We start from the raw sequence: 27,685 nt of genomic DNA on the forward strand, positions 1-27,685 counted from the left end.
AATCCCGTGCCCATCCATAGAATATCTGCTAGACAACTGCTTACCACCCCCGAATGGATCACCATAGTTTTTAAAACATTTAAACGGGGTCAGTACTGATTACACAAAACAAACAGATGCAATAAAACAATACCTCAACCAATTCAATCAACCCAAACTCCATCACATCACCACACACCTGAATACACACTAAAGTGTGTAGCCCTACCAGAATACTCATCGCAACAAGTATTCCACACCGTCAGAGGGGGACCGCAGCCGTTCCCACCTAATCTCCGCTCATCTCATCCGAGCGATAAACCCATGTTCCTTAATGTGCACATCCCTTCTGTTGCGGATTCCACAAAAGGCAAATCAAGGGCGTGAAGCCACTCCAACAAGTGACTCTACTCAGCCGAGGACGCACCTCGCAAACCACAGACGATCATACAACAACCATATTACACTACCAAAACCAATATGATATATAACAACAACAACAATCAACTACCAACAATACCATATAATCAATACTGAGTAGGGAAACCTTACCTGGAATAACAACCACAAGATCGTCACATCAGCTAATCAATAACGTTCCTCTACGAATCCTCCTCCTATAACACATATACATGCATCTACCACTAAAACCACACAATACATCCAAAACCCCCAAAATTACACAATTAGGGTTTTAACCAAACTCAACGAAATGCTATAAAACTTATACAAGAAGCTTACTTACGACACGACGAACTCAACGGCGTAAAAAACACAACGATCTGGCACCTTAAGCCTTAGGGATTTGATAGCAATGTGAGAGAGGAGAGCCACGTAACCTTGTTTTCTCTTTTATGAAACATAGAATGATGTAAACGTAAAAAGAAACTGGTAGAAATCCTTTATATACAAATCTCGCGTTGCTATCGAAACCTGACCAAATATTCGTAAAAACTAACTTACTCGATCGAGTACGCCACCTACTCGATCGAGTAACCCACTTACTCGATCGAGTACCCATCATCAGAACATTGTTTCGATAACCAAACATACTTACTCGACAGAGTAAGCCCCACTCGATAGAGTACCCATATACATAGAAAACCGTAGTATTACAGTCTTCCCTCCTTAAAAAGAACTTCGTCCCCGAAGTTCAACCCATACTCAAAACAAACATACTAACACAATTAAGACACGACAACGCAACTAAGAACTCAAAACAAAACCTCAACCTATAAAACATGAACTCTTAACACCAACTCCACCAACTATGCCTACCTCCACAACACGGCTCACGATATCGTATCAACTACATTATAGTCTCTCTCGACACTAACTCCATACACTATCAACTACCATCCACAAACGCTGCTAGCTCCGTAACATATCATCCACTAGAAAATCCAATATCAAGACACTCATAAACATCAAACGGAATGTTACATTCTACCACCCTTCAAAGGAACTTCGTCCTCGAAGTTTTGCTCCCACTCAAAATATCATCATCATCCAAGTGTCAACACAATCAAATTATTCTCACACTCCTAGACATCACACTACTACAAGCACGACCATGACCTTTAATAAAATCAATCACAACAAAGATCCATCCTTTATGCTACACCAACACTCTAATTCCAATTATACTATAACATGCACATCCATCAAACTCTCTTTTATCACATCCTACTCCTTTTAAGATAAATGTTACGTCCTCGTAACTCACTAATACTAGATCTTGAGCTATATCTTCTCATTATCCTCAATCACCACCGCATGTCAAAGATAACCTGTTAGATATATTAATCTCATTAATTTAACATATTCATATATGTAATAACTTATTTAGTCATAAAACAAATATTAGATCTTATGCATGCAAACTAAAACAAGACAAAAGAAGAAATCATCAATCTTACATTGAGGTTTCGGATATTAGGGCACCAACAAGATCTCCTTCTTGTTAGTTCTTGAGCTTTCCTAATAATGGATGAACAAAAGGTCCAAAATAAAATCTCTCCCAAAAGTGAATACCTAAGGAAATCCCCTAATAACTTATATTATTTTGTACTAGAAATAATATAAGTTTTACATAAAAATGACACAAAATATTAATTTTGTACTCTTGTATTTTTCGGTCAAGAGAGGAAGGATTTGGGAGATTTTTATTTCTCTAAGTTTTCACAAGGTTAGAGAGAATAAAATTATTTCTTACACTAGAAAAATGTTGTAAAAATTGTAAATAAATAATTAGAGGAAAACCTCTCTATAATCCCCTTTGAAAACCGGTGAGGAGGGTGGAGGACAGCCAATGCATGGGCTCATTTTCTTCCCAAGAAAAATAGACTTGCATGGCTACAAATAGGTGTGTAATCATTTTGTTTTCCACTTAAACAATTAACACAATTTAAACATTATACTCCCTCCACTATTTCGGCACTTTTAACATAAAATGGATGGTCCATTTTATTTTTCCCATTTGTCAATTGTGACATATGTGACATGTTACTTGACATGTGATATTGTAATGTATTTTTAACATATTAAAAATCAACATACTCATAAAATATGTCATATACAATATCAACTAGTAATTCGTAATTACTTGTACCAAAACGATTTATCAAATTACAACGTCTTGTATTTATAATAAATTATTCATTCAATTTCAATTTCAATTGTTTCGTAAATAATAATTTTATCGAAGTAATAAAACAATTCGATTACTTAGACCGTATCTAATTTAATCGAATTATAATAAGACACGTTAATCTCACTCACAAATCATCCGTCAATTTTAAGCAATTTAATTAACTCGTATCGGCATACGATTAATTAAATAATCAATTAAGAGTATTTCCCTATAGGTATGACCTAAGGGGATCAACTGATCACCACCGTCGCACGACAGTAATGTCAAACTCTAGTCAGCCAATCATTACCGATATGTGTGGACCAGTTGACTGTAAAATATTATATCCCACATGTATTCTTAAAACGAGATTTAAACATGTGATCATCATGATCGACAGTTGTGATCGCATTATTGTCAGAGGACACTTATTCCAACAATCTCCCACTTGTCCTCGACAAGTGTGCGTCACCAATTCTCTTGTCTTATTACTATCTCCCACTCAATGCAAGGTGTCTTTCAGGTCGTACTTGCAAGTGATCATATCGAGAGTGGTTTCCTCGATCTGGAGAATAACTGATTGACCGAAATTATCTACCATAGATACCTTCTGAGCGTGGCCACGCATTTCCAGTTCATTACTCCTCGAGTGGCCCTGAGATATTCTTATAACCTTGAGAAGGGGTGGACAATTCCTATCGCACTTATTCCCTTCGACTAGCCACAGCCATCATAACCCAAAATATGCCCATTTGACCCCATTTACGAAGGTCGTAGTAACATAAATCAAAGTTAATCTGAAACTGTGCCACCTTAGGCGAACATTCTTTAGTCAAAAGAATCGACCCATTAGAATACTATAGTAGCTCTTGCCACGACCAAGCTATATAAATTTGCCAGAACTCTATAAGCGGTCATTAGCCCGACAAAGTGTTCCTAACAGTCTGCCTATGTGATCGACTAGTCATCTCACATGACTCCATGGCACTTGAACTTGCCATCATTCGCATCACACTCTAGTCACTTCGAGACGTCACCTCATGTAAGTGACTATGGGCGAATACAATGCTAATCCGTGTTCACTTTAACGGGGTTCAATTGTCTCTACAACCCGTTTGGATGTAACAAAGTATAAGGTGAGTGAATAGTAACTCAAACGACAAATGTCAACATCACATTCGGGTAGTCAATACCATATTACCACCTTGTGATGTATATTATAAGTGTGTAAACACTAGTCGTTTGCAACATGAGTTTAACACACCATGTGTCCATGTGTTCAAACTCTTGAATTGCATTTTCCTCTATTTTCATGTTTGTCTCACATATCATGAATCTTACCAAGTACATATCTAGTTTCCAAAACTAGGTACAGGTTCTTTACATTGAGAGAACTTTCTTGTTGTTTATCACATAACAAACGAATTATGGTGGACGACATAACTTGCACTAGTCAAGTGTTCTTTCAACTCATAATGTACTAGGTATATGTTTTGTAGGATCTTGCAACAATTGTCAAGATGATTAGCCTAGCACTTCTCATAAGTCCTAGCAAATTTTGAAAATACTAGTTTTGAGTAACTTCTTACTATAACCAAGTATCTTTTCAAACTTCTTATTTCTCCTTTTAGCTTAAATAGCTTAGGATTTTCATAAATCCTTATGTGTTTTCGAACTTCGATATGTGCAAATTCTTGTCAGATAACAAAGTGTTATGTCAAACACTAGAATAGCTCATTAGTTCTTCTCAAGAATTCATGACAATTCTTCTATGGCTTACCAATGACTCATCATGCTCTTAAGCATATGATTCATTATAGGACATGTGCATGATTATTCTAATGGCGGACACATTAGTAATCTTTAATCGTGTGATCAACCATTCTTAGGTTCAATGAATGACCATGACTGCTTATGGTAATTCCATTTTCATCGATATGAACAACCTACATTTCATATTGATATGATGTGCATATCTTAATGCCTATCCAACATCCCATGACGTGATTGGATTCATCTTAGTCCATTTTCATCCAGAATTGAAAACTCAAATACTTCTTTGTGAAAGATAGTACTAGCTCGTCATTCTCAATGAGTAATGAGTTATAAATTTTTCAAGATGATAGCTCCCACTAAATTTCATGTCTTCACATGATAATTTCAAACTCCCACTCAATTCCACATGTTTCGTAATTGACTACTCAATTGAAACATTTCAAGAATTGAAATATATTTTGCTTTGCCAAATTATTAAGATAAAACCATATATGTTCCCAACATATCTTTTCAAAATACCTATTTTGAAAAGGTTTCAATCTTAAACTTATGGAAAAAGATTTTAATCTCTAACTCATTCATTTTTATAATGATGCGTAGCAATGTCATTATTTAAATGTGAAGTTCCATTTAATATACGTCCTTCTCAAAATACCCTTTTCGGAATGAGGTTTAACCATTTCATTTTCATAATGAGGTTAAGTAATGACACTAGCGTGGTTAACAATTAACTTAGCTCTTGTAGACATCGACATATCTTTCTTTGCAACTTTTAATCATAAATCTCATTTATTTTCAAGGATGCAACTTTGTTTCATTTAGGCTCTTAAGTAAATATCAATATTGAGACTCTATTTATATCTAGGTCATAAACTAGCAAAATCTCTTGTTGAGATTTTTCTTTAGTCATTTTCTTTCAAAACTTTCTTTTGGTCTCCTCGTGTAGTTATTTTAAGAACATATTCTTTTGATTACTTCACTTGGTCTCTTTTGTCATGTAGATCTCATCTACTCAAGACCATAGATCTCATCTATTCATGTATACTATCTATTTTGGTATACAAATCATTCTTTCTTTCGTAGATCCCATTTACTCAAGCATACAAATTTTTCTTTGTATTCTTTGTGTCTTCATTTTTCTCCCACTCTATCTTTAGAATAAATACACTAGATATTCAAAGATAGCTTATGAGACACAAGTGATGATTTTTCAGTGGAGGAAGGACTATCTCATATATTGACTAATGGATTTTAATTTGATGAGTGTACTTGGTAATTGACATTCCTTTAGGAGAGTTCATCAACTTAACATCAATTTATAATTGATCATACACAAGCCTTAAGCTTGTGGACATATAATGAATCCCATCATTATAGTTGTCTATTGGATCACTTTAAGAAGATGATCATATGTTTCTATGTGCAAGCATATAAAGAGGAATTTTTAGAACAAACAAATACGATAAAAGGGGTGACTTGGGTTGCAAGCCAAGCCACCATAATCCAAAATACAACCATTGTTTAGAAAGGATCAACCATTTCCATGTCGAACACGGAACTCAAAATAGTTCTAAAATTCATAACATTAAAATAAAGACAATAATAAAAGCCAAACTTCATTGGTAGCTACTCCTAGCTCCTTCATGATTTCTCAAGCTTGCTTCTCTTTTCCTTTGTCTTTGCTTGGAGGAGGCCCTATTTACAATAAAAAGGGGATACATTATCACAACTTTGTATCAAAATACCATAGTTGAATTAGAAACATAAAAGGAAAGGATAGTCATTTACCTACTGGAGTGATCTTTCCAGCTTTGATGTCCCCAAGATACTTGGAACAATTCCTCTTCCAATGTCCAACACCATTACAATAATGGCATTTATCAAGAGGACCCTTATCGGTTTTGGAAGTGCTAGCTTCAAAAGTCTTAGCCTTGGTGGACATGGGAGCTTGCCTCTTACCCTTTTTCCCATTCTTTTTGAACTTCCCCTTGCTCTTAGTGCTTATATTAAGCACATCCTTAGGTGGGTTAACATTTAGCCCCATGTCTCTTTCGGCTTGCACAAAGCAACTCTTCAAGAGACACGTCCTTGTCTTGCATATTGAAATTCACCCGGAATTGTACATATGCTTTGACTTTGGATAAGGAGTGAAGAATCCTATCAACAATGAGCTCCTTGGGGATTTCAACCTTTTGAAGTTTCAATGTCTCGACTAGCTCCAACAGTTTGAGCACGTGAGGGCTAACCTTTTGGCCCTCCTAAAAATCGAGATCAAATAATGCCGAGGCCGCCTCATATTGGACGATCCTCGGTGTTTGTGAGAACATAGTCACAAGTTTGGAATAGATTTCATTAGCGGTGCCCATTTTAAAGGCTCTCCTTTGGAGATCCGCCTCTATAGCAAAAATCAACACATTTTTCATAGCGGCGGACTCTTTGTGGTAAGCCTCATATGCTTCCCTAGTGGCAGCACTCGACCTAGCATTAGGTTCGGGTGGAGAGGCCTCGGTGAGGTAGCGAAGCTTGTCGTCACCTTGGGCGGCTAATTTGAGTTGGGCATCCCAATCAGAGAAATTTGACCCATTCTTTTCAAGTTTACAACGATCCATGAAGGATCGGAGCCATGAAACATTAGTGAGAGGTGCGGCATTGGTGTTTGGTGCGGCCATTTGTTATGAGAAATAAAAGTGGTCTACAAAACAAAAATAGAAGGAATAAAACAATTGTCGTTTTCAAAATAATAATAATAAAACTCGTAAATTTTTAATTTAAACAAGTTTTATTGCATTTATCTAGTGACCTCTACCCAACTTGATAAATGATTCCAAGATCCAAATTCATATTAACTTGGGCACGGTAGGGCCGATTCATCCCTTATCAATATAACTCGGTGGATTAACTCTTTAATCGATTCTACTTTTAGAACTCTTGGATGATAAAATTACATTAATATTTATATTTAGCCCAAAACACATCCGGCAAAGGTCGAGAATACTTTTGTTGAGTTCAACCCAAATTTCGAATAAATGTGTCCATGATCCAAATCCACATCAACTTGGGCACGGTAGGGCCGATTCATCCCTTATCAACATGAATTCGGTGGATAGACATTTATCACCCACTTCCCCTACGTAACAAGGTTTGTACCCCGGTAGGGCCGAGTGCACTCCCTCATGAAATAGGTTTTCATGGTTTCTACTTTTTGGTAAGACTAAGTCTCAATTGTTTATTTTAGCGAGAGGTCATGTCAATTTATTATCTATCACATTTTAAGTGAACTAAAGCGGTGAACTACGATAATTGTAATTGACACGGTCGATAAACTCGATTTAAAATGCATGTTTAGTTATGGCGATTTAGCGATGCATGCAACATATAAATAAAATGCAAAGCATAAAATAAAATCCTAGTATGGCCTTTCTAAAATAATAAATCTAATAAACTATTACAAATTCGGAAACCAACTCCTTTGGTCCCTTAAGCTTCGGTCTTGGCACACATTTCAAGGCAACACTTTCTTTGATGGATCGCCTTCTCGAATGGCACCGTCTTCAAGGAACTCCGGAATAAATAAATTACAAAATGAATTACATAATTTCCTATTATACATTTGTAATTAAAATAAAAATAAATATATTAAATTACAAAACGGTGATACGAGATCACAATAATTACAACCGAATCGATATTCCCATACATTTCGAGTAATACCAATTAGAACTAAGACCATATTAAGTAAAATTACATAATTCAAAAATTACATAAAATTAAGATATGACAATCATAAATACAATGCAGCATTATAATATGTATGAACATGCTAAATTTAATGCTAAATCGCCATTTAAGAGCCAATATCGTATATTAATCGGATTTTACGGATTTGCGTGATTTAACCTTTTAAAATCACAATAATTACATAAATTCATATTTATGTACAACTTAATTACCCTAACCATCTTAGGACTCAAAATTAGTCTCCACTAACATTTTGACAATAATTAACCTTGATTTCTTAATATTGTTCATAAATGGACCTAAAATACAAAATTATGTTATAAACTTCAAATTAAATTATAAAAATTTCAAATAAATTTGAAATTTGAAATTTAAACTCATGAACATTCTGGAAAAATACCATGACATTCATAATGTTCAAAACTTAGGTTAAAAATTTTGAAAAATTATCGTGAAAAACAATGATGCGGTTTATCGATTTTAACAATTATGACCATAAAAATATGAAGAAAATTATTTTTATCAACTTTTCACTTTTAGATCTAAAATATATGATAAAATGCAACATGTGACGTTTTTCCTTTAGTCATGAAGTATGTTTTAGCATTATTACTAATTATAGTCACTATTTATGTGATTTTTTCATCAAAAATTCATAAATCATGCATAAAGACTTCATTGTAGGCAAGTATCTTACACACATCTTGTAAAATTGCATGTGACAAAATATTAAATTTTCATGACCAGATTCGAAATAAAACTCATATTAACCTATTTACCCATTTAAATACGATTTTAACTTGAAAAATCCATATTTCGAGCAAAACAACTCATTTTATAATGAAACTTTACAGGCCATCAGTAGATAATATATGTGAAAACATATCCAAAAACCACTGCAAAATTCGAAGTTTACCTATTTTTCGTCCAAAAATGACATTTTTATCAGAAAAATCACATTTTAATGCCAATAATATATAAAATGAACAATAAAATCCATAAATAAACCAAAATGTCCTAAAAATCACTTAGGACCAGAAACTTTTAACATGCAAAGTTATTTTTAGGTTTATCTTCATAAATCCAAATTAATTAGTTTTATATGTTAATCTTATAACTCGGAAAAACTATAAACCGATTTGCATGCAAACAACCTAAGGCTCTGATTCCACTTGTTAGATATATTAATCTCATTAATTTAACATATTCATATATGTAATAATTTATTTAGTCATAAAACAAATACTAGATCTTATGCATGCAAACTAAAATAAGACAAAAGAAGAAATCGTCAATCTTACATTGAGGTATTAGATATTAGGGCACCAACAAGATCTCCTTCTTGTTAGGTCTTGAGCTTTCCTAATAATGGATGAATAAAAGGTCCAAAATAGAACATCTCCCAAAAGTGAATACCCAAGGAAATCCCCTAATAACTAATATTATTTGTACTAGAAATAATATAAGTTTTACATAAAAATGACACAAAACATTAATTTTGTACTCTTGTATTTTTCGGTCAAGAGAGGATGGATTTGGGAGATTTTTATTTCTCTAAGTTTTCACAAGGTTAGAGAGAATAAAATTATTTCTTACACTAGAAAAATGTTGTAAAAATTGTAAATAAATAATTAGAGGGAAAACCCTCTATAATCCCCTTTGAAAACCGGTGAGGAGGGTGGAGGAGAGCCAATGCATGGGCTCATTTTCTTCCCAATAAAAATAGACTTGCATGGCTACAAATAGGTGTGTAATCATTTTGTTTTCCACTTAAACAATTAACACAATTTAAACATTATACTCCCTCCACTATTTCGGCACTTTTAACATAAAATGAATGGTCCATTTTATTTTGTCATTTGTCAACTGTGACATATGTGACATGTTACTTGACATGTGATATTGTAATGTATTTTTAACATATTAAAAATCAACATACTCATAAAATATGTCATATACAATATCAACTAGTAATTCGTAATTACTTGTACCAAAACGGTTTATCAAATTACAACATCTTGTATTTATAATAAATTATTCATTCAATTTCAATTTCAATTGTTTCGTAAACAATAATTTTATCTAAGTAATAAAACAATTCGATTACTTAGACCGTATCTAATTTAATCGAATTATAATCAGACACGTTAATCTTACTCACAAATCATCCGTCAATTTTAAGCAATTAAATTAACTCGTATCGGCATACGATTAATTAAATAATCAATTAAGAGTATTTCCCTATATGTATGACCTAAGGGGATCAACTCATCACCACCGTCGCACGACAGAAATGTCAAACTCTAGTCAGCCAATCATTACCAATATGTGTGGACCAGTTGACTGTAAAATATTACATCCCACATGTATTCTTAAAACGAGATTTAAACATGTGATCATCATGATCGACAGTTGTGATCGCATTATTGTCGGAGGACACTTATTCCAACATAACCGCCTATGACCTCAACACCTATAACCATTCCTGTTTCCAAGGCTCTCTTACTTAAACAGTTCTCATACCTCAATTCATTCGGCACACCACCATCTTATACCACAAAATCCTTAGCATAAGCAAAACTCCAATTGTTCCCTATTACAGCCGAAACGACATAGTCCTCTATACATGCACTTATCTCCATACTCATAACTTACGATCCACACTTATTCTCCACACTCACACTAGATCCTCAAGTTCTTTTCTTTCATTACCGCAAAACTCATTCATAACTTAACATGATACTAATTTCCAGAACCCTATACTCATTGTCCCAATAAAAGATTATGAACCACTTGCAGCTTCCAGATCAGTACAACACATGTTCCACAAATCACTTGCCATTGCTATGTCAACCAATGCCTTCTCTAAAAGAATATCACAAGTACTCCAACAACCTCTCGCAACTGTGTCCCATCAACAAAATATTACTATATCATAACCACAACGGAAACATACACAACTCTCTTTCATATCATACTCTACCCTCACTCCTAAGCTGAAACTGGTAAGAAACATCAATAAACAAAACAACCATCTATATGTACAAATCGAAACTCACAGGAAGCAACATCAAACAAAACAACAATCCATGTATAACTGGTATGTACTTTCGAAAACTCGTCTCGTTATCATCCCGCCTACTCCACCACAACCAATGACGGCATCGCAACACCTCCACCAATAGCCGGACCGCAGCGTGAAAATACCCGCATCACAACACGAAGTACCCTATCCGGAGCACCACCCGAGGCACAACAACCACATCGATAGACATCATAACTTACACAATTTCCATAAACATGACTCAGGACAACTTTTCGGACAAGAAAACTTAGTCAAAACTACTTTATTATATCACAATGCAACATATTACACGGAATAAACAAATAAGAACCTCGTGAATGTCATCCATACCATTGCACGGAATAAACATGTATCATGAATACACATACAAGTATAACTAGCCATGCCAGATCACCCAAACTATCACTTTTGAATATCATTCCATTAGGTTACTGTACCCAACATATATTACAGAACATTCAAATAACAACTTTATAACTATCACACCATACCACTTATCGTGAGGTCAGAACCTCACACAAACGTTTATACACATCATAGACCCGTAATCACATCCAACAAATCAATCCTGATCACGTAAGTTACCACTTGATAAAGGTTACCTCTCGCCAGAGCTTAACTCGTATGCCCTCATAACATATTCTCCCATTCGCATAACCATCACCCCTGCCAAATATAACCATACAGCTAATACTCAACTACTAGCAACCGCCTCCTAAGACCACGTCTTATACTTCCTTACAACCGTAGATATCAATCCGGCCTCTACAAAATCAACCTCTTTAGAATTACTATCTTTCTAATCTACCATCACCCTTAACTAGTAGTGATAACACCACAATACCACCATTGCTCGTATAACAAATCTCTTACACTCACCTCTAAATATAACAGTTCATTTCCTATCTTCGGTTAGCATTCCAAATAACGACATCAAATCCATCAAAATTTACCTCAACATTCTTCCCAATACTATCCTTAACTGTATCGTCATCTAACTCTCCACCAAAATCTCATATCGGGCAGATACTCTACTAACTTCTTACTCCCTTAATTCCTCAAAACTCATGACTAATCATGTTGTCCTGAGACTCCTATATAACCATGCTCACCTCCTCATGATAGTATCATACATCTCAACGATTCCTTATTTCTATATCACATAACTCCGGACAACATTTTTATCAGCTTAGTTTTATCCTTCTTTTCTCTTTACACTCAACAATACCAATTAATAGTTCATCTCCTTACTCCTTGTACCTAACTCTCTAGTAATCCAATTACCTTTTCGTTGCTCCAAAACTCAAATTCCATTTTTTTTCATATTAGTACCATCTCAATCTTTCTTACCATGGATCTTCTCTCATCATGCTATCACTCACAAACAAAAACTCGTTTCATACCGTTAATTGCCCAAGAAAAGCACACACTAGTTTTACCTCTTAATAAACCAAATCTCCCAAACTCACTCACTATCTACAAATCCACGTCACGACATGTCTCAATCCAAGTTCACTATACACCACTCTTGTCCATCCCTCTACAACGACCTTTCTGATGTGACCATAATTAGCGCATATTTAGCCCCCGAATTAGCCTTGTTCCCATGCTTTTTAGTGCATATTTGGGTCATTTATTATCTTTAGTTCTTTGTTTTGCATATTCTTTGAGATTTTGATCCCTTGGTAGGAAAGGAGTAAGAATCTTGCATTTTCATGGCAAAACGAGACTAAATTGATCGAATCTAATGACCAAGCATCAAGGAGAGACAAGATTAGAAGGCCTTTGTACATATGATAGTAGATGAGCAATGTTGAGAAAGGATCCTTGAGTCCCCAAGGAAATCCCCAAGGAATTTCATGAAGAAAAGGGAAGAAAAGAAGAAGAATTTGTGCTGAGCTACAATCCGAGCGGATTGTCTCCAATCCGCCCGTCTCCTCACAAAACAATCCGAGCGGATTTCCTCCAAAGACGCTCGGATTGCACCGCCAGAATCCGCCCGGATTCCCTCGAATCCGCTCGTCTTCCACCACCAGAATCCGCCCGTCCCGACCCCAATACGCCCGGATTCCTCTACAGCACGATTTCATCTTCTCCAAGTTAAAAAGAAATATGCCCTTCCTTCGGAAAATACCGGCTCCTCCCTGCTCAATCTAAAAAGTGTAAATACTAGTTTAGCCCTTAGTTAACCCTAATGCATCCTCCCTAATTTCCACTATAAATACCCCATTAGTCTAATTAGAGGAGCATGTTCTTCTTATCAATAATTAGAGTAGTTAATATCAATCAAATCTCTCTTTAGTTTTGTAATCAACAATTAACCAAGTTCTAATACAAGTTTTATTTCCTTAAATCTCTCTTTTGTTCATCCTTTATTTTGGGTAATTGAAGATTATTTGGGTTATTGTTGGGAGATTGACAACCTCTCAATCAAGCATCAAGTACTTCTTTTATCTTTGCTTTATTATTGGAATCATTAGTAAGTATAATTCTCTTAATCCCTTTTTAATTATTGTTAATTACTTTCATTTATTCATCATGTTTCATATTGTTGGTATGATTGAAAACCTTGCTAGCATGATCAACATGATAATGACTGAGTAGTCTCTTAGCTAGGGTTAATGGGTGATTAGGGGAAACTAACATGGGGAATGATTTATGCTTAAATTAATATGCTTTCATGTTTTATTTGCTTGCTTGTTTTGATCTCAACTCATGCACATGTTATATTTGATGAAATGCTAAGCCTATGAATCCTTGCATTTACCACCATCTCCTACCTTTTCAATGAGACTTGTAAGACATAACTCAACTCGAGTCTCATTAGACCATGCACGTTGTTGAGTAGGGAAGACTAAGTCGACTTGTAGGTGTTGTACAATCTAATCGATTCGGCTCCGGGACCCAAACTTTCCTAGGATTGTAAGATATAACTCAACTCAATCCATCACAACAATAATTGCTTTCTTATAATTTGAGAACATGTTTGTATGATCAATTCCCATGATTCCCCTATGATCCCATGACACCCTAGTGCTTTTTAATCAATTGTTTACACCCCTTTTTAATTCATCTTGCTAGTTTATTTTCATTGCTATTTTAGTTAGTGACCTTCTACATCAATCCAATTTGTGACACCCCTAAGACACCACTAGTTTCAATAGAAATCTCATTTCAATTCCCGTCCCTTGGGATCCGACCTTTACTTGCCTCTTTACTAATTGTAGAGTTGTTTGTAATGTTATAAATTGTGTTTTGATTCGGACGTGATCCAACGACCACACCTTTAATTGTGAACACGAAACGGACCGATCAAAAATGGCGCTGTTGCCGGGGACGGTGTTTGTTTGATTTAGATTTCCTTTTTATTGTTATTAGTTGTGTCTTTCTTCGCCTTTGGGAAGTAAAATTCCTCAAGGTTTGTTCTAATTGTTTTCGAGTTGTTTGATATTTTGCATGTCTAGAAGGTCACAAGGTGATTTGTTACCTTTTGACCGTGAAATTGAAAGAACCTTGACGAACAATAGGAGACTTGTTAGGAGGAATTTAAGAGGTATTAGTGAAGTTGTTCAACCAAATATTGAGTTCACCAACCCTTTCGCAATAGAAGGAGAGGAGAACCCATTACACAATACCCCACAAAATCAACCTACAATGCCTAAATTCTCGTCACACTCTGTACCCAATGGTACTCCTACACCGCAACATCTAACCGGAAATTTTATTGCCAAATCCGCCTTTATCCAATTAGTTGAAAGGAGCCAATTTGGGGGATGCCTAGTGAAGACCCTCATTCTCATATGGAAACCTTTTGCGACTATTGTGATGCAATCTCTTAAACGGGTGTGACTCAAGACCAAATTAAATGGGTCTTATTTCCTTTTTCTCTAATCGGCACCGCGAAGCAATGGTTGAAGGGCCTTGACAAGGCCACCCTCGGAATAGATTCTTGGAAGAAGTTGGCTCTAGCTTTCTACAAAAAATTCTACCCACCGGAAAAGACTAACATGCTAAGAGCTCAAATCACGGGTTTTAAGCAAAGGGATGAAGAATCTTTGTATGAAGCTTGGGAGCGGTTCAAGGGAATTTGTCGCTCATGTCCTCACCATGGACTTAGCGAATGGTTCTTGGTACAACAATTTTGGAATGGTTTATATGAGGATTCAAGGAACATTCTCAACATGGGATCAAATGCAATGTTCACCGAAGTTGATGATAATCAAACATGGAACAAGATTGAGGAAATGGCGGTCCACAACTCACAATATAGTAGACCTCGCAAGGCTACTAGAGGAGGAAAGCATGAAGTGGACTCCGTTACTCAATTGGGTGCTCAACTTAGTGCTCATATTGACACAATCAATTTGAAGTTTGAAAAAGCTATGGCTAGAATTGAAGAAGTCTCAAAATCACTAAAGCATCATGTTAATGCCATGACGGCATCCTCATCAATCCCAAGTGGGATATGTGAGAATTGTGGAACTTTGGGACATGACCAAGGTGAATGTAGGGGAACAAATGAACAAGTGAATGCTTTCCAAGCATACAAGAGTGGTACCCCTTATTCCAACTATTACAATGAAAACACCAAATTCCATCCAAATCTCTCATACAAAAGCCAAAATGTTCAAAACCCTCAAACAACATACACTCCACCACCCATGAGAAACCAAAATCAAAGACCCTTTTACAATCAAAACCAAGGTTACCAAAATCAAAATCCATACAATCACCAAAATGACCAAGGTTTTGATGTCCAAAAAGCGGTCCTCCAAATGCAAAAGAATCAACAAGAATTTTTCACTCAAATGCAAAAAGATAGCCAAGCAAAGGAAACCACCATCAACAAACATCCTAGCTCACACCAAGATGTTGGAAACACAATTGACTCAACTAGCATCTTCAAGCTCACAAAGACATAAGGGGCAATTACCACCTCAAAGTAATCCCCCTAGACATGAAACGGTTAGTGCCATTCACTTGAGAAGTGGTACTAGGTATGAAGCACCGAAGAAGCAAGTTGAGGATGAAGTTGTGGAAGCTAGTGACAAGGAAGAAATTGTGCAAAACTCCAAAGATGGAGAATCATCAAAAGAAGAAAGTTCAAAGAAAAATGAAGACAAGGTCAAGGAGAAGGAGCCCATTGTGATTAGACTTCCTTTTCCAAGTCGTCAAGCCAAGCCCAAATTTGATGATCAACGTGGAAAGTTCATGGAAATTGTGAAGAATTTGGAAGTCTCGATTCCTTTCACGAAATTAATCAATCACGTGCCGGCCTATGCGAAATACATGGAAGATATCCTCACAAAGAAGAAGTCAATCCGGAAACTTAAGACTATCGCCTTCACTAAGGTGAGTAGTGCAATACTTTAAGGGAGTTCACCTCCAAAGCTAAAGGATCCGGGAAGCTTCTCAATACCGTGTACCATTGGCGACACAACGATCAACAAAGCCTTATGTGATCTAGGGGCTAGTGTGAGTGTCATGCCGTACTCGGTGAGTAAAAGGTTGGGGATGGGAGAGCTTAAATGCACCAACATCACACTCCAAATGGCCGATAGATCGACGAAGACACCATTAGGGATATGGGAATATGTCCCCGTACGAATTGGGAAGTTTTTCATCCCGGTGGACTTTGTCATTGTTGATATGGAGGAAGATTCCAACATTCCAATCATTCTAGGAAAACCTTTCCTACACACCGCGGGTGCGGTGATTGATGTGAAACATGGTGAGCTCACTCTAGAAGTGGGAGATGAAAGCATAACCTTTAATCTTGACAAGACTATGAGAGCTCCTCGTTTGCATGAACCATGTTTCATGATTGATCATTATAGCCGAAAGGATGAAAGGAATAAATCGGAACTCCAATGGAAGAAAAAAATTGAAGATGCTCCATTTAAAGAGCAAGTGAATTGCGACAAGGAGAGCTTGCAAAGCTCATCAAAATCAACAAAAGAAGAAGAGAATGGCCTCATTGGCCAAGAGAAGAATTTGGGAGAGTTGTCTCCATCAAATCAAGAAATTTTCAATGATCAACTTAATGAAGTTTGTGGTCTTTGGGACGACGAATTTGAAGGGATTTTTAATCCCTACATTGGTAATGCCATCGATCAAGACCAACAACAAGGGCAAAGGACTATTGAAGACCTCTACCATGATAATGAACAAGCTTTTGATTACTTTTTTAAGGTGTTGAGCAACATCAACAACACCTTGAACATGCCCCCTTGACATCTCATCAAGAATGAGAGTTTGGTGGAGTCCTCCCTAAACCACCATTTGTAAATATTTCTAACTCCCTAACTCGCATTTCAATTCTTGTATTGCATTTTTGTCATCTTTGGATTTATTTTATTTACTTTGATCAAGATATTTGTTATGTTTGAGAGAAGTGAGGGAGGGACTAACAATTTCAATTGATGTGTAGTGCTTTACCTTAGTGTGGGGATGACAATTGCCTAGGCTATCCATGCCTTAGTAGTGCCCCCACAATGGAGAACACAAGATTTGAAGAAGAATAGGAGAATGGTAAGGGAAATGCATTATACGCGGATGGAACTGAATCCGGGTACAAAAGGGTACAATCCAAGCGGATTCAAGAGAATCCGCCCGTCTTCATGCATTCCGAGCGTACTGGGTTGAAGACGCACGTCCCTATGAGATGCAATTTTGAAATATTTTTGACTGTAAGAGAATCCGGGCGTCCTGAGCAGCAATCCGCCCGTCTCTGCAAATCCGTCCGTCTTGGATAGAAGACGCCCGTCTTCTCTGCTAAGGAAAACAAGAAAAATTTCATGGACTCAAATCCGTCCGTCTTCAAGAGAATCCGCTCGTCCCGTATCAACCAAATCCGAGCGTCTTCTCTCGAATACGCCCGTCTTTAGGCGAGTTTTATTAAACCCAGGAAGAGCAGAATCCGCCCGTATTGGGCAGAATCCGCACGGATTGCCCCTGCAGTTCGAAAATTTTGGTCTTTATAAAACCCCTCCCACCCTCATTCATTCATTCATTCATTCATAACACTACTTCAAAACATCAAAACCCTCATCCTCTCCATCACAAAAACAAAATCCCTCAACAAAATTCACCAAAATCAAATCAAATCATCCTTTCAACAACAAATTAATCACTCCTTCTTTAATAAAAATCAAAACCAAGCACAAAATCTTCAACCTTTGAGTCGATTTTTGAATTCATCAAGGCAAAGCCTTTCACCTTTAAATCGATTTGGGTACACTACAAATTGAAGATTTTTCATTCTTTTCTTGGTTAATTCATTAATGGCAAGGACTAAGGGAGCAACAAAGGCAACAAAGGCAACAAAGGCACCAAAGACACTTTCACAAAGGCAAAAGGCTCTTCAAGCAAAGAAAGCATTGGCTATGGTGGTAGCAACACCAAACTTGGAAGTGCAACAACAACAACCTTCTATGGGAGCAACAACATCTTCTACTCCGTAAATCGATCAACTTTTGCATTATCCGGAGGTAACTTTTATTTCCGAAACCCATAGAAATACTTTTGTCAAGTTTGCTAGGAAATCATTTCAATCCACCAAATTTATTTGTGAAGACACCTTGGGAAAGTTGGGTGTCCTTGAGCAAACTAGAGCCTTTTTCAAAGCCATGGGGTTAGAGAAATTATTTGAATCAAAAGAGTTGACATACCTCTCCCTTACCTTGGAATTTTTGAGTTCTTTGAAAGTCACCAAAGTTGAGAGTAGGGAGAATCTCGAGTTTCGTCTAGCTAATGTTAGTAGACGCATTTCCTTTAGGGAATTGGGTGGAATCTTGGGTCTTAGTGATGAACCGAGTTATTTTAAGAATTATGGAAAGTATGACCCCGACCCTCTTTGGGAGGCAATTTCCGGGAGGAAATTTGAGGACTTTCATGCGAGTCGTGCTCTTTTAGTCCACCATCCGGGCATAAGAGTATGGCACAAGGTCATGGGAAACACCATTATTGCAAGGAAAGATACCAACCATTTCACCAAACTTGATTTTATTCTCCTTGAATCGGCTTTGAACATTGGAAGAGTACACACCAAGCCTTACAATTCTTTGAGGCTCTTGGTAGATAGATGGCTCAACATTGATTGTGGGAAGAAGGGCACTACCGTTATTGTCAATGGCGGCCTAGTCACTATCCTAGCTAAGTACTTTGATCCTAACTTCAATAAGGATAACAAGTATAAAGCAAAGGAGGGTGGTCATCTTGTTGATTTGCATACTATGATACACAAGTACAAGTGGGTTGCCCATAACCCCCTTGACACTAAGTATGAATGGCTCACTAGTGAAGCTAGATCGTTCACTTTGCCTTCAAAGATTTGTCGTCTAAGTGTCCACCGGACCAATTATCTACTTCCCCTTTCTAAAGAGGCCGAGTATATTATTCAACAACAAAAGGGTGAACTTGAAATGCCCTCCTCTTCTATTGTCATACCACCTTACCCCTTTGAGTATCAAGAGTTCAAGCCGGAAGGAGTTGAAGCTAGAAATGATTATTTGATTCTTCTCATGCAAGCAATGCACAAGCAAGCCTTTGAGGATCGAAAAAATTCTTACTTGGCTCAATATCCACCCCTCCTACACTTAGCTAGGCAAGGACTACTTAATCCATCGTGTCCTTTGCCTAGTTGGGCGGATAGAGAAGTCCTATTTCCAGGTGCATCTAGGGTCGTTTCGGGTGACAATGAGGTTGTTGGTAATGAAGAAGTTGATGATAACATTGGTGAAGAAGCAAGTGAAGAAGGAGGAGAGGATGGTGAAGAAGATGATGAGCAAGATAAGGAAGAAAGTGATGAAGCAAATGAAGAGGGAAGTGGCAATGTGACCACTTCTAATGAGGAAAGTGATGGTGATAACATGATGGAAGATTAGCAAGCCTTGGAGGCTCCTACCCTCTTATGGTTTGTCTATTTCTCTCTTTGTTTTTATTATTTTTCTTGATCATTGTTGGAGTAGTCCTAGCACCATAGAGGACTCACACCTCGGTACCATTGAGGTGTTCTCATTTTATTGTTCCCATTTTCAAAATCCAAAATGACAAATTAGCTTCTTGCATTGCATAGTGTGTGCATGAACTACACCCATCCTTGGACATTAGCAATAGTGTCTCACTCGGTTTGGGGAAGTTAATGCATACACAACGGGAGGTAATTTAAATTATCCTCTCCGTCATAACAAAAACCATGCATCATGTAGTATAGCTTAGTGTAGATTGCATTTAGCATAGAAATCATGCATCATCTTTGCATAATTTCCATCATTTTGGCCATTGAGGACAATGCCCATATTAGTGTGGGTATGGGAATTCTAACATTTAACTCTTATTCAAAAATCCAAAAAAATTGAAAAATTTCGAAAATCATAAAAATTTGAAAATTGAAAACCCAAAAACATGTTTATTTCCTTTTGTAGTCTTGTATATATATTGTTTTGTATATATTGTGTTTGTTCTATCCTTGTTCACATTGATCGACTACGCCACATCCGAGACATGAGGATAATGAAGACCGTATGGTATGATCTTTCCAATCTCCTTTTTCCTCTTTATGTTAATGACTATGTGGCTTTATTTTGATTGATGCGGTATAACAATGTGAACTTAGGACTTGCATTTAGTTTACATGTCATATTAGTTGATAGAATCACTTGCATTAGGATGTTTATATTAGTTGCATCATGGCATGTAGTTGCATGTTAGAAATGTTTTGAAAATGCCTAATTAGGAACTTTGACAAGAGCAACTAAGCCATTACAAATACTTGTTCAACTTAAGACTTTGCCTACTAGAATGGTTGTAAAACACCCTAGATAGTGTCATACTAGTGTCTTTTGACCCATGACCCAAGGCCTAGTCAAGGGTTTGCATTTGAGTCACCTATCCAACCCCGTGATGCGATGTGGACTTGGTTAACTTGTCTAGGTGACCTTGTTTGACCTTGTGGTAAGGCAACCCAAAAATATTTTCTATCAATAAGCTTGAAGTGCTCATTTCAAAGAATTTTGTCATGTGGAAGTAATTTAATGCCAAGGAAACCTCAAATGTATGAATTGTTGAATGTTGAGAAACTTAAGTTGTTTTGATGGAGGCGTACCACTTCGATGTGCTTTGGTGCGGGATCCATTAAATTGGGCCCCCACACGGTTGTGAATTCGGCCGCCCAGAGACAGAGTGACTATCACCCCGAAAAGCTATTGTCTAGAGGTTAACCGGTTGCCTAATAAGCGATTGGCGAAAGCAAAGGACACTAGCCCGGAAGGGACAAACCCCATCTTAAATTTTTGAAATGTGAAAGTGAAATGAGGACAATTTTGAATACTAGTCATATCCACCCATTGTGTATAAAGATTTGAGCATTTCATTCCCAAAAAGCCTTTTTGTCAAGCCGCTTGGTCGAGCTTGGGACGATCCATGACCTTTACTTTTATAGAGAATTCAAGACTTGTCATGTCATATGCTACTAGCATCATAGGGATCATCATTCCACCACCATCCGATCGCTCTTGACGAAAGCATTTGGAAATTGAGGACGAAAGTAGTCTAGTTTAACACCATTTGGAGGTGATTTAGTGCCATCCTTTTAGCCTTAGTAATTTGTTGAACTAGTATTTGTGAAGGATTACATGCTCTTAAATTTGTTCCTCTTTAGTGCCTCCGCCACTTGATGAGGAAGTGGCTATTCTTTTGTAGATGCATCCATTATGTGATTTTGTGTGCTTAATGTTTGGATGTGTCGCCATTTTGGCAAGACCCACCTTGCCTTGCAAGAAGACATCCTACCTCATGGTTGTCTTGTTGTGAGTTGAAGGGGTGGAGTGAGACCCGCTAATTGTCTCATATCGGCTATATTATTAGGATAGGTTAGTATTGGTCCTAGTCTTTGTCACCTCTTTACTCGGGATGAGCAAAGGTTCGGTTTGGGGATATTTGATGTGACCATAATTAGCGCATATTTAGCCCCCGAATTAGCCTTGTTCCCATGCTTTTTAGTGCATATTTGAGTATTATCTTTAGTTCTTTGTTTTGCATATTCTTTGAGATTTTGATCCCTTGGTAGGAAAGGAGTAAGAATCTTGCATTTTCATGGCAAAACGAGACTAAATTGATCGAATCCAATGACCAAGCATCAAGGAGAGACAAGATTAGAAGGCCTTTGTACATATGATAGTAGATGAGCAATGTTGAGAAAGGATCCTTGAGTCCCCAAGGAAATCCCCAAGGAATTTCATGAAGAAAAGGGAAGAAAAGAAGAAGAATTTGTGCTGAGCTACAATCCGAGCGGATTGTCTCCAATCCGCCCGTCTCCTCATAGCACAATCCGAGCGGTTTCCTCCAAGGACGCTCGGATTGCACCGCCAGAATCCGCTCGGATTCCCTCGAATCCGCTCGTCTTCCACCACCAGAATCCGCCCGTCCCGACCCCAATACGCCCGGATTCCTCTACAGCACGATTTCATCTTCTCCAAGTTAAAAAGAAAGAAGCCCTTCCTTCGGAAAATACCGGCTCCTCCCTGCTCAATCTAAAAAGTGTAATTACTAGTTTAGCCCTTAGTTAACCCTAATGCATCCTCCCTAATATCCACTATAAATACCCCATTAGTCTAATTAGAGGAGCATGTTCTTCTTATCAATAATTAGAGTAGTTAATATCAATCAAATCTCTCTTTAGTTTTGTAATCAACAATTAACCAAGTTCTAATACAAGTTTTATTTCCTTAAATCTCTCTTTTGTTCATCCTTTATTTTGGGTAATTGAAGATTATTTGGGTTATTGTTGGAAGATTGACAACCTCTCAATCAAGCATCAAGTACTTCTTTTATCTTTGCTTTATTATTGGAATCATTAGTAGGTATAATTCTCTTAATCCCTTTTTAATTATTGTTAATTACTTTCATTTATTCATCATGTTTCATATTGTTGGTATGATTGACAACCTTGCTAGCATGATCAACATGATAATGAGTGAGTAGTCTCTTAGCTAGGGTTAATGGGTGATTAGGGGAAACTAACATGGGGAATGATTCATGCTTAAATTAATATGCTTTCATGTTTTATTTGCTTGCTTGTTTTGATCTCAACTCATGCACATGTTATATTTGATGAAATGCTAAGCCTATGAATCCTTGCATTTACCATCATCTCCTACCTTTTCAATGAGACTTGTAAGACATAACCCAACTCGAGTCTCATTAGACCATGCATGTTGTTGAGTAGGGAAGACTAAGTCGACTTGTAGGTGTTGTACAATCTAATCGATTCGGCTCCAGGACCCAAACTTTCCTAGGATTGTAAGATATAACCCAACTCAATCCATCACAACAATAATTGCTTGCTTATAATTTGAGAACATGTTTGTATGATCAATTCCCATGATTCCCCTATGATCCCATGACACCCTAGTGCTTTTTAATCAATTGTTTACACCCCTTTTTAATTCATCTTGCTAGTTTATTTTCATTGCTATTTTAGTTAGTGACCTTCTACATAAATCCAATTTGTGACACCCCTAAGACACCACTAGTTTCAATAGAAATCTCATTTCAATTCCCGTCCCTTGGGATTCGACCTTTACTTGCCTCTTTACTAATTGTAGAGTTGTTTGTGATGTTATAAATTGTGTTTTGATTCGGACGTGATCCAACGACCACACCTTTAATTGTGAACACGAAACGGACCGATCACTTTCATTACATATATTCTTAACCAACACAATCTAACCATCTCCCTCCATAATTCCTTACACATCTCAAGTTGTTACTATCCACATCCTTTCTGTCAACCTTTTTATTCTCACGTTTCTTACACTTACATCACTCCTTGCTCCTACACATTTACCTTTACATTACTCAAGTTCGCAAATATATCACTCACCATATCTCACAAAACTTGCACCATGCCTCAATCAGCTCATCAATGTTCCTTTTCTTTTTCCACTGTCCATCACAACCACATATAACTCATGTCCTCCCCACCGAACTCATACCCACCATAAGGTGCCACTCACTACACCATAAGATTGGGTAACTTACGCATCAAGACCAACATACATGTAAAACAATGCATAAAGAAGCAAAATAACACCTTTGAATTAAACATAATATGCAACGAAGTCAAAAGATAAGCATATGACCCAAAACAGGGGTCATTAGAGCGAGTACAGTCTACTCGATCGAGTAAGCGAAGGTCATAAGCACGTATAAGAAATTACCAAGGCTACTCGATCGAGTAAGGGTTACTCAATCGAGTAACAAGGGGTGCACTCGATTGAGTGAGGGCCACTCGATCGAGTACCCTACGCATTTCTCAGCACTGTCCAATTTTCGTAAAATGGTCATATCTCATTCGTTTCTTGGTCATTTTGGGCGTGTGACCTATAGTTAGAATCGTAAAAGAACAAGCTATCACCTCCAATTGGAATCACATCAAAATCATATATACATCTCAAGTTATAACAGTTTAAAGACAACCTCTCTATAATCGAACAACATAACTATTTGATTTTCTCTTTCAAACAACTTAAACATCAACAAGGTGAACAAAAGCGACTCGATACTTGTAGAACCATTATCCCTAACCACATGTTACTACCTACCAAAAGCCAAACAATAACATCTATCCTGCTCATATAACATTCAACTTATCAATCATGTACTACCCGCATGCTTTAACTTTATAACTTTTCGTAATACAAAACATACTCATACATTACAAATCCTATTTCCATGTTACTAGTTCAATAATATTACCAAACCACTTCGTCACTTAAACATATTCATAATCACGAAATTCATATTCTCATACAATTGCCACTTCATCTTTTTCAATCAATTCATCCATTTCAACCACATTCTTCATCTAACAAGTGCATATGATACAACAGTAGACAAGTATATGAATGTATTATATAACTTTACGCAAACAAAATTATGTATAATCATATCATATCCCCTAATCACATGTTACTAATATAGCCACATTGTAAATCATCCATCCTGCAACATCATTATTCATCACATATTATCATATATGAACTACTTCCTTTTTCCACCACAATCATTTTCCAACATTCCTATACAACACATCATCCAACATACGCAATAGAACATTAGTAAACACATAGCAATCCCATGGCACCCCATAATGATCGGTTTAAAGTTGTAGGGCGAGTTCGCGACTTTAAGACGTCTCCCAAGTCTTTGCATTAGCTACTAACAACTCCTACTCGGGTTCATTTTATTTTGACTCTATAGATTCATTAGGTTCATTAGTTACAGGTTCTAAAATCGTCGCTCTGATACCACTTTGTAACACCCCCATACTCTAAGTGCCTTACCAGGACCACATAAAGCATGAAAATGCTACCATCTCGGTTACCCGAGGCAATGTATATCAAATAGACCATAAAAAAACGTACATTAATAAATAAGTTTAAGTGACTACATAACAAAACTAACTGTAAAGTAAAGTACAACTGTTCTACAACCAAACTACAACTGAAGTAACAAAAGTATAAAGACAACACAGCGAAAGACTACTATCAGACTCGTGGCAACTCCATCCCCAGCTAATCCCGCGCGCATCCATAGTATACCTGCTAGACAACTGCTCACCACCCCCGAATGGATCACCACAGTTTTTAAAACATTTAAACGGGGTCAGTACTGATTAAACAAAACAATCATCTGCAATAAAACAATACCACAACCAATTCAATCAACCCAAACTCCATCACATCACCACACACCTGACTACACACTAAAGTGTGTAGCCCTGCCAGAATACTCATCGTAACAAGTATCCACACCGCAAGTGGGGGACCGCAGTCGTTCCCACCTAAGCCCCACTCATCTCATCCGAGCGATAAACCCATGTTCCTTAATGGGCACATCCCTTATGTGGCGTGTTCCACAGAAGGCGAATTAAGGGCGTGAAGCCACTCCTGCAACTGACTCCACTCAGCCGAGGACGCACCTCGCAAACTACAGACGATCATACAACAACCATATTACACTACCAAAACCAATATGATATATAACAATAACAACAATCAACTACCAACAATACCATATAATCAATACTGAGTAGGGAAACCCTACCTGGAATAGAAACCACAAGATCGTCACATCAGTTAATCAATAACATTCCTCTGCGAATCCTCCTCCTATAACACATATACATACAATTACCACCAAAACCACACAATACACCCAAAATCCCAAAAACTACACAATTAGGGTTTTAACCAAACTCAACGAAATGCTATAAAAATTATACAAGAAGCTTACCCACGGCACGACAAACTCAACGACGTAAAGAACAAGACGATCCGACACCTTAAGCCTTTGGGATTTGATAGCAATGTGAGAGAGGAGAGCCACGTAACCTTGTTTTCTCTTTTATGAAACTTAGAATGATGTAAAAGTAAAAAGAAACTGGTAGAAATCCTTTATATACAAATCTCGCGTTGCTATCAAAACCCGACCTAATATTCGTAAAAACTAACTTACTCGATCGAGTGCCGCTTACTCGATCGAGTAACCCACTTACTCGATCGAGTACCAGTCATCAGAACACTGTTTCGAAAACCAAACATACTTACTCGACAGAGTAAGCCCCACTCGATAGAGTACCCATAGACATAGAAAACCGTAGTATTACAGTTATGGGCGAAAGTACAACTATTTTTATGGATGGGGAATCACCGTGTCAGTTTCTCGACCTTGACGAGTTAGATGCTATGCACATTGTAATTTGGATGAAGTAAGTTTTTTAATTAAAACTTGGCATTTGGTTTTACGAAGAGTGATGTTTATTTAAATCATCAATGAAAATAACATTCTTCGTTCCATTTGACGTAATAGGTACCTGTGTACACACATCGCTGAGGGAAACTATGTTTCTCATGACTACGGATTCGTGTCACCTGAATTGTTCTCTCACAAGTCGATTGGATACAAATACAGAGACTACATCGATAAAATTGTTGAACGGTTGATGACGTCCAAAAGCCTATGGTTTGCCCCATACAATGAGAATCAGTATGTATGGTACTTTATTATAATGAATCACGATTCTATTCATTTATTAACACGGTTACATACATGTATATGAACTAACAGTTCATTTTTCAATATTTTATAGCAAGCATTGGCTACTAACGGCAATCAATGTGACAAAAAGCATAGTGTACTGGAATGACTCTTGCGGACATAGTCCCACTGAGAAATTTGTAGAGATGATGACTGAGTAAATTTACAACCTTACATTATAATGTCAATTGTTATTGTATGACCTTTGAAGACTAGGCTCCTTTTAATGTCCCATCAGTATTACTGAGCCAAATGCTAATTATAATTTCCTGTATATATTTATGAATTAGTGTGTTTCAAAAAATTGGAGCATCAAGTCCAACTTTTGTCACGATAAAAGTAAGTGTATTCTTAATAATTAATCCTATCATTTC

General features: G+C 37.0%; 1 non-coding gene across 1 annotated transcript; it reads right to left on the minus strand.

Moving 5' to 3' along the window:
- Positions 1–15,217: 15,217 nt before the first annotated feature.
- Positions 15,218–15,324, minus strand: LOC141593494 (small nucleolar RNA R71). Its single transcript, XR_012521574.1, has one exon. It is a non-coding gene; the product is annotated as a small nucleolar RNA R71 (small nucleolar RNA).
- Positions 15,325–27,685: the final 12,361 nt, after the last annotated feature.

This window comes from Silene latifolia, chromosome 7 (genome assembly GCF_048544455.1).
Source record: "Silene latifolia isolate original U9 population chromosome 7, ASM4854445v1, whole genome shotgun sequence".
In the NCBI taxonomy this organism is placed as follows: Eukaryota; Viridiplantae; Streptophyta; class Magnoliopsida; order Caryophyllales; family Caryophyllaceae; genus Silene; species Silene latifolia.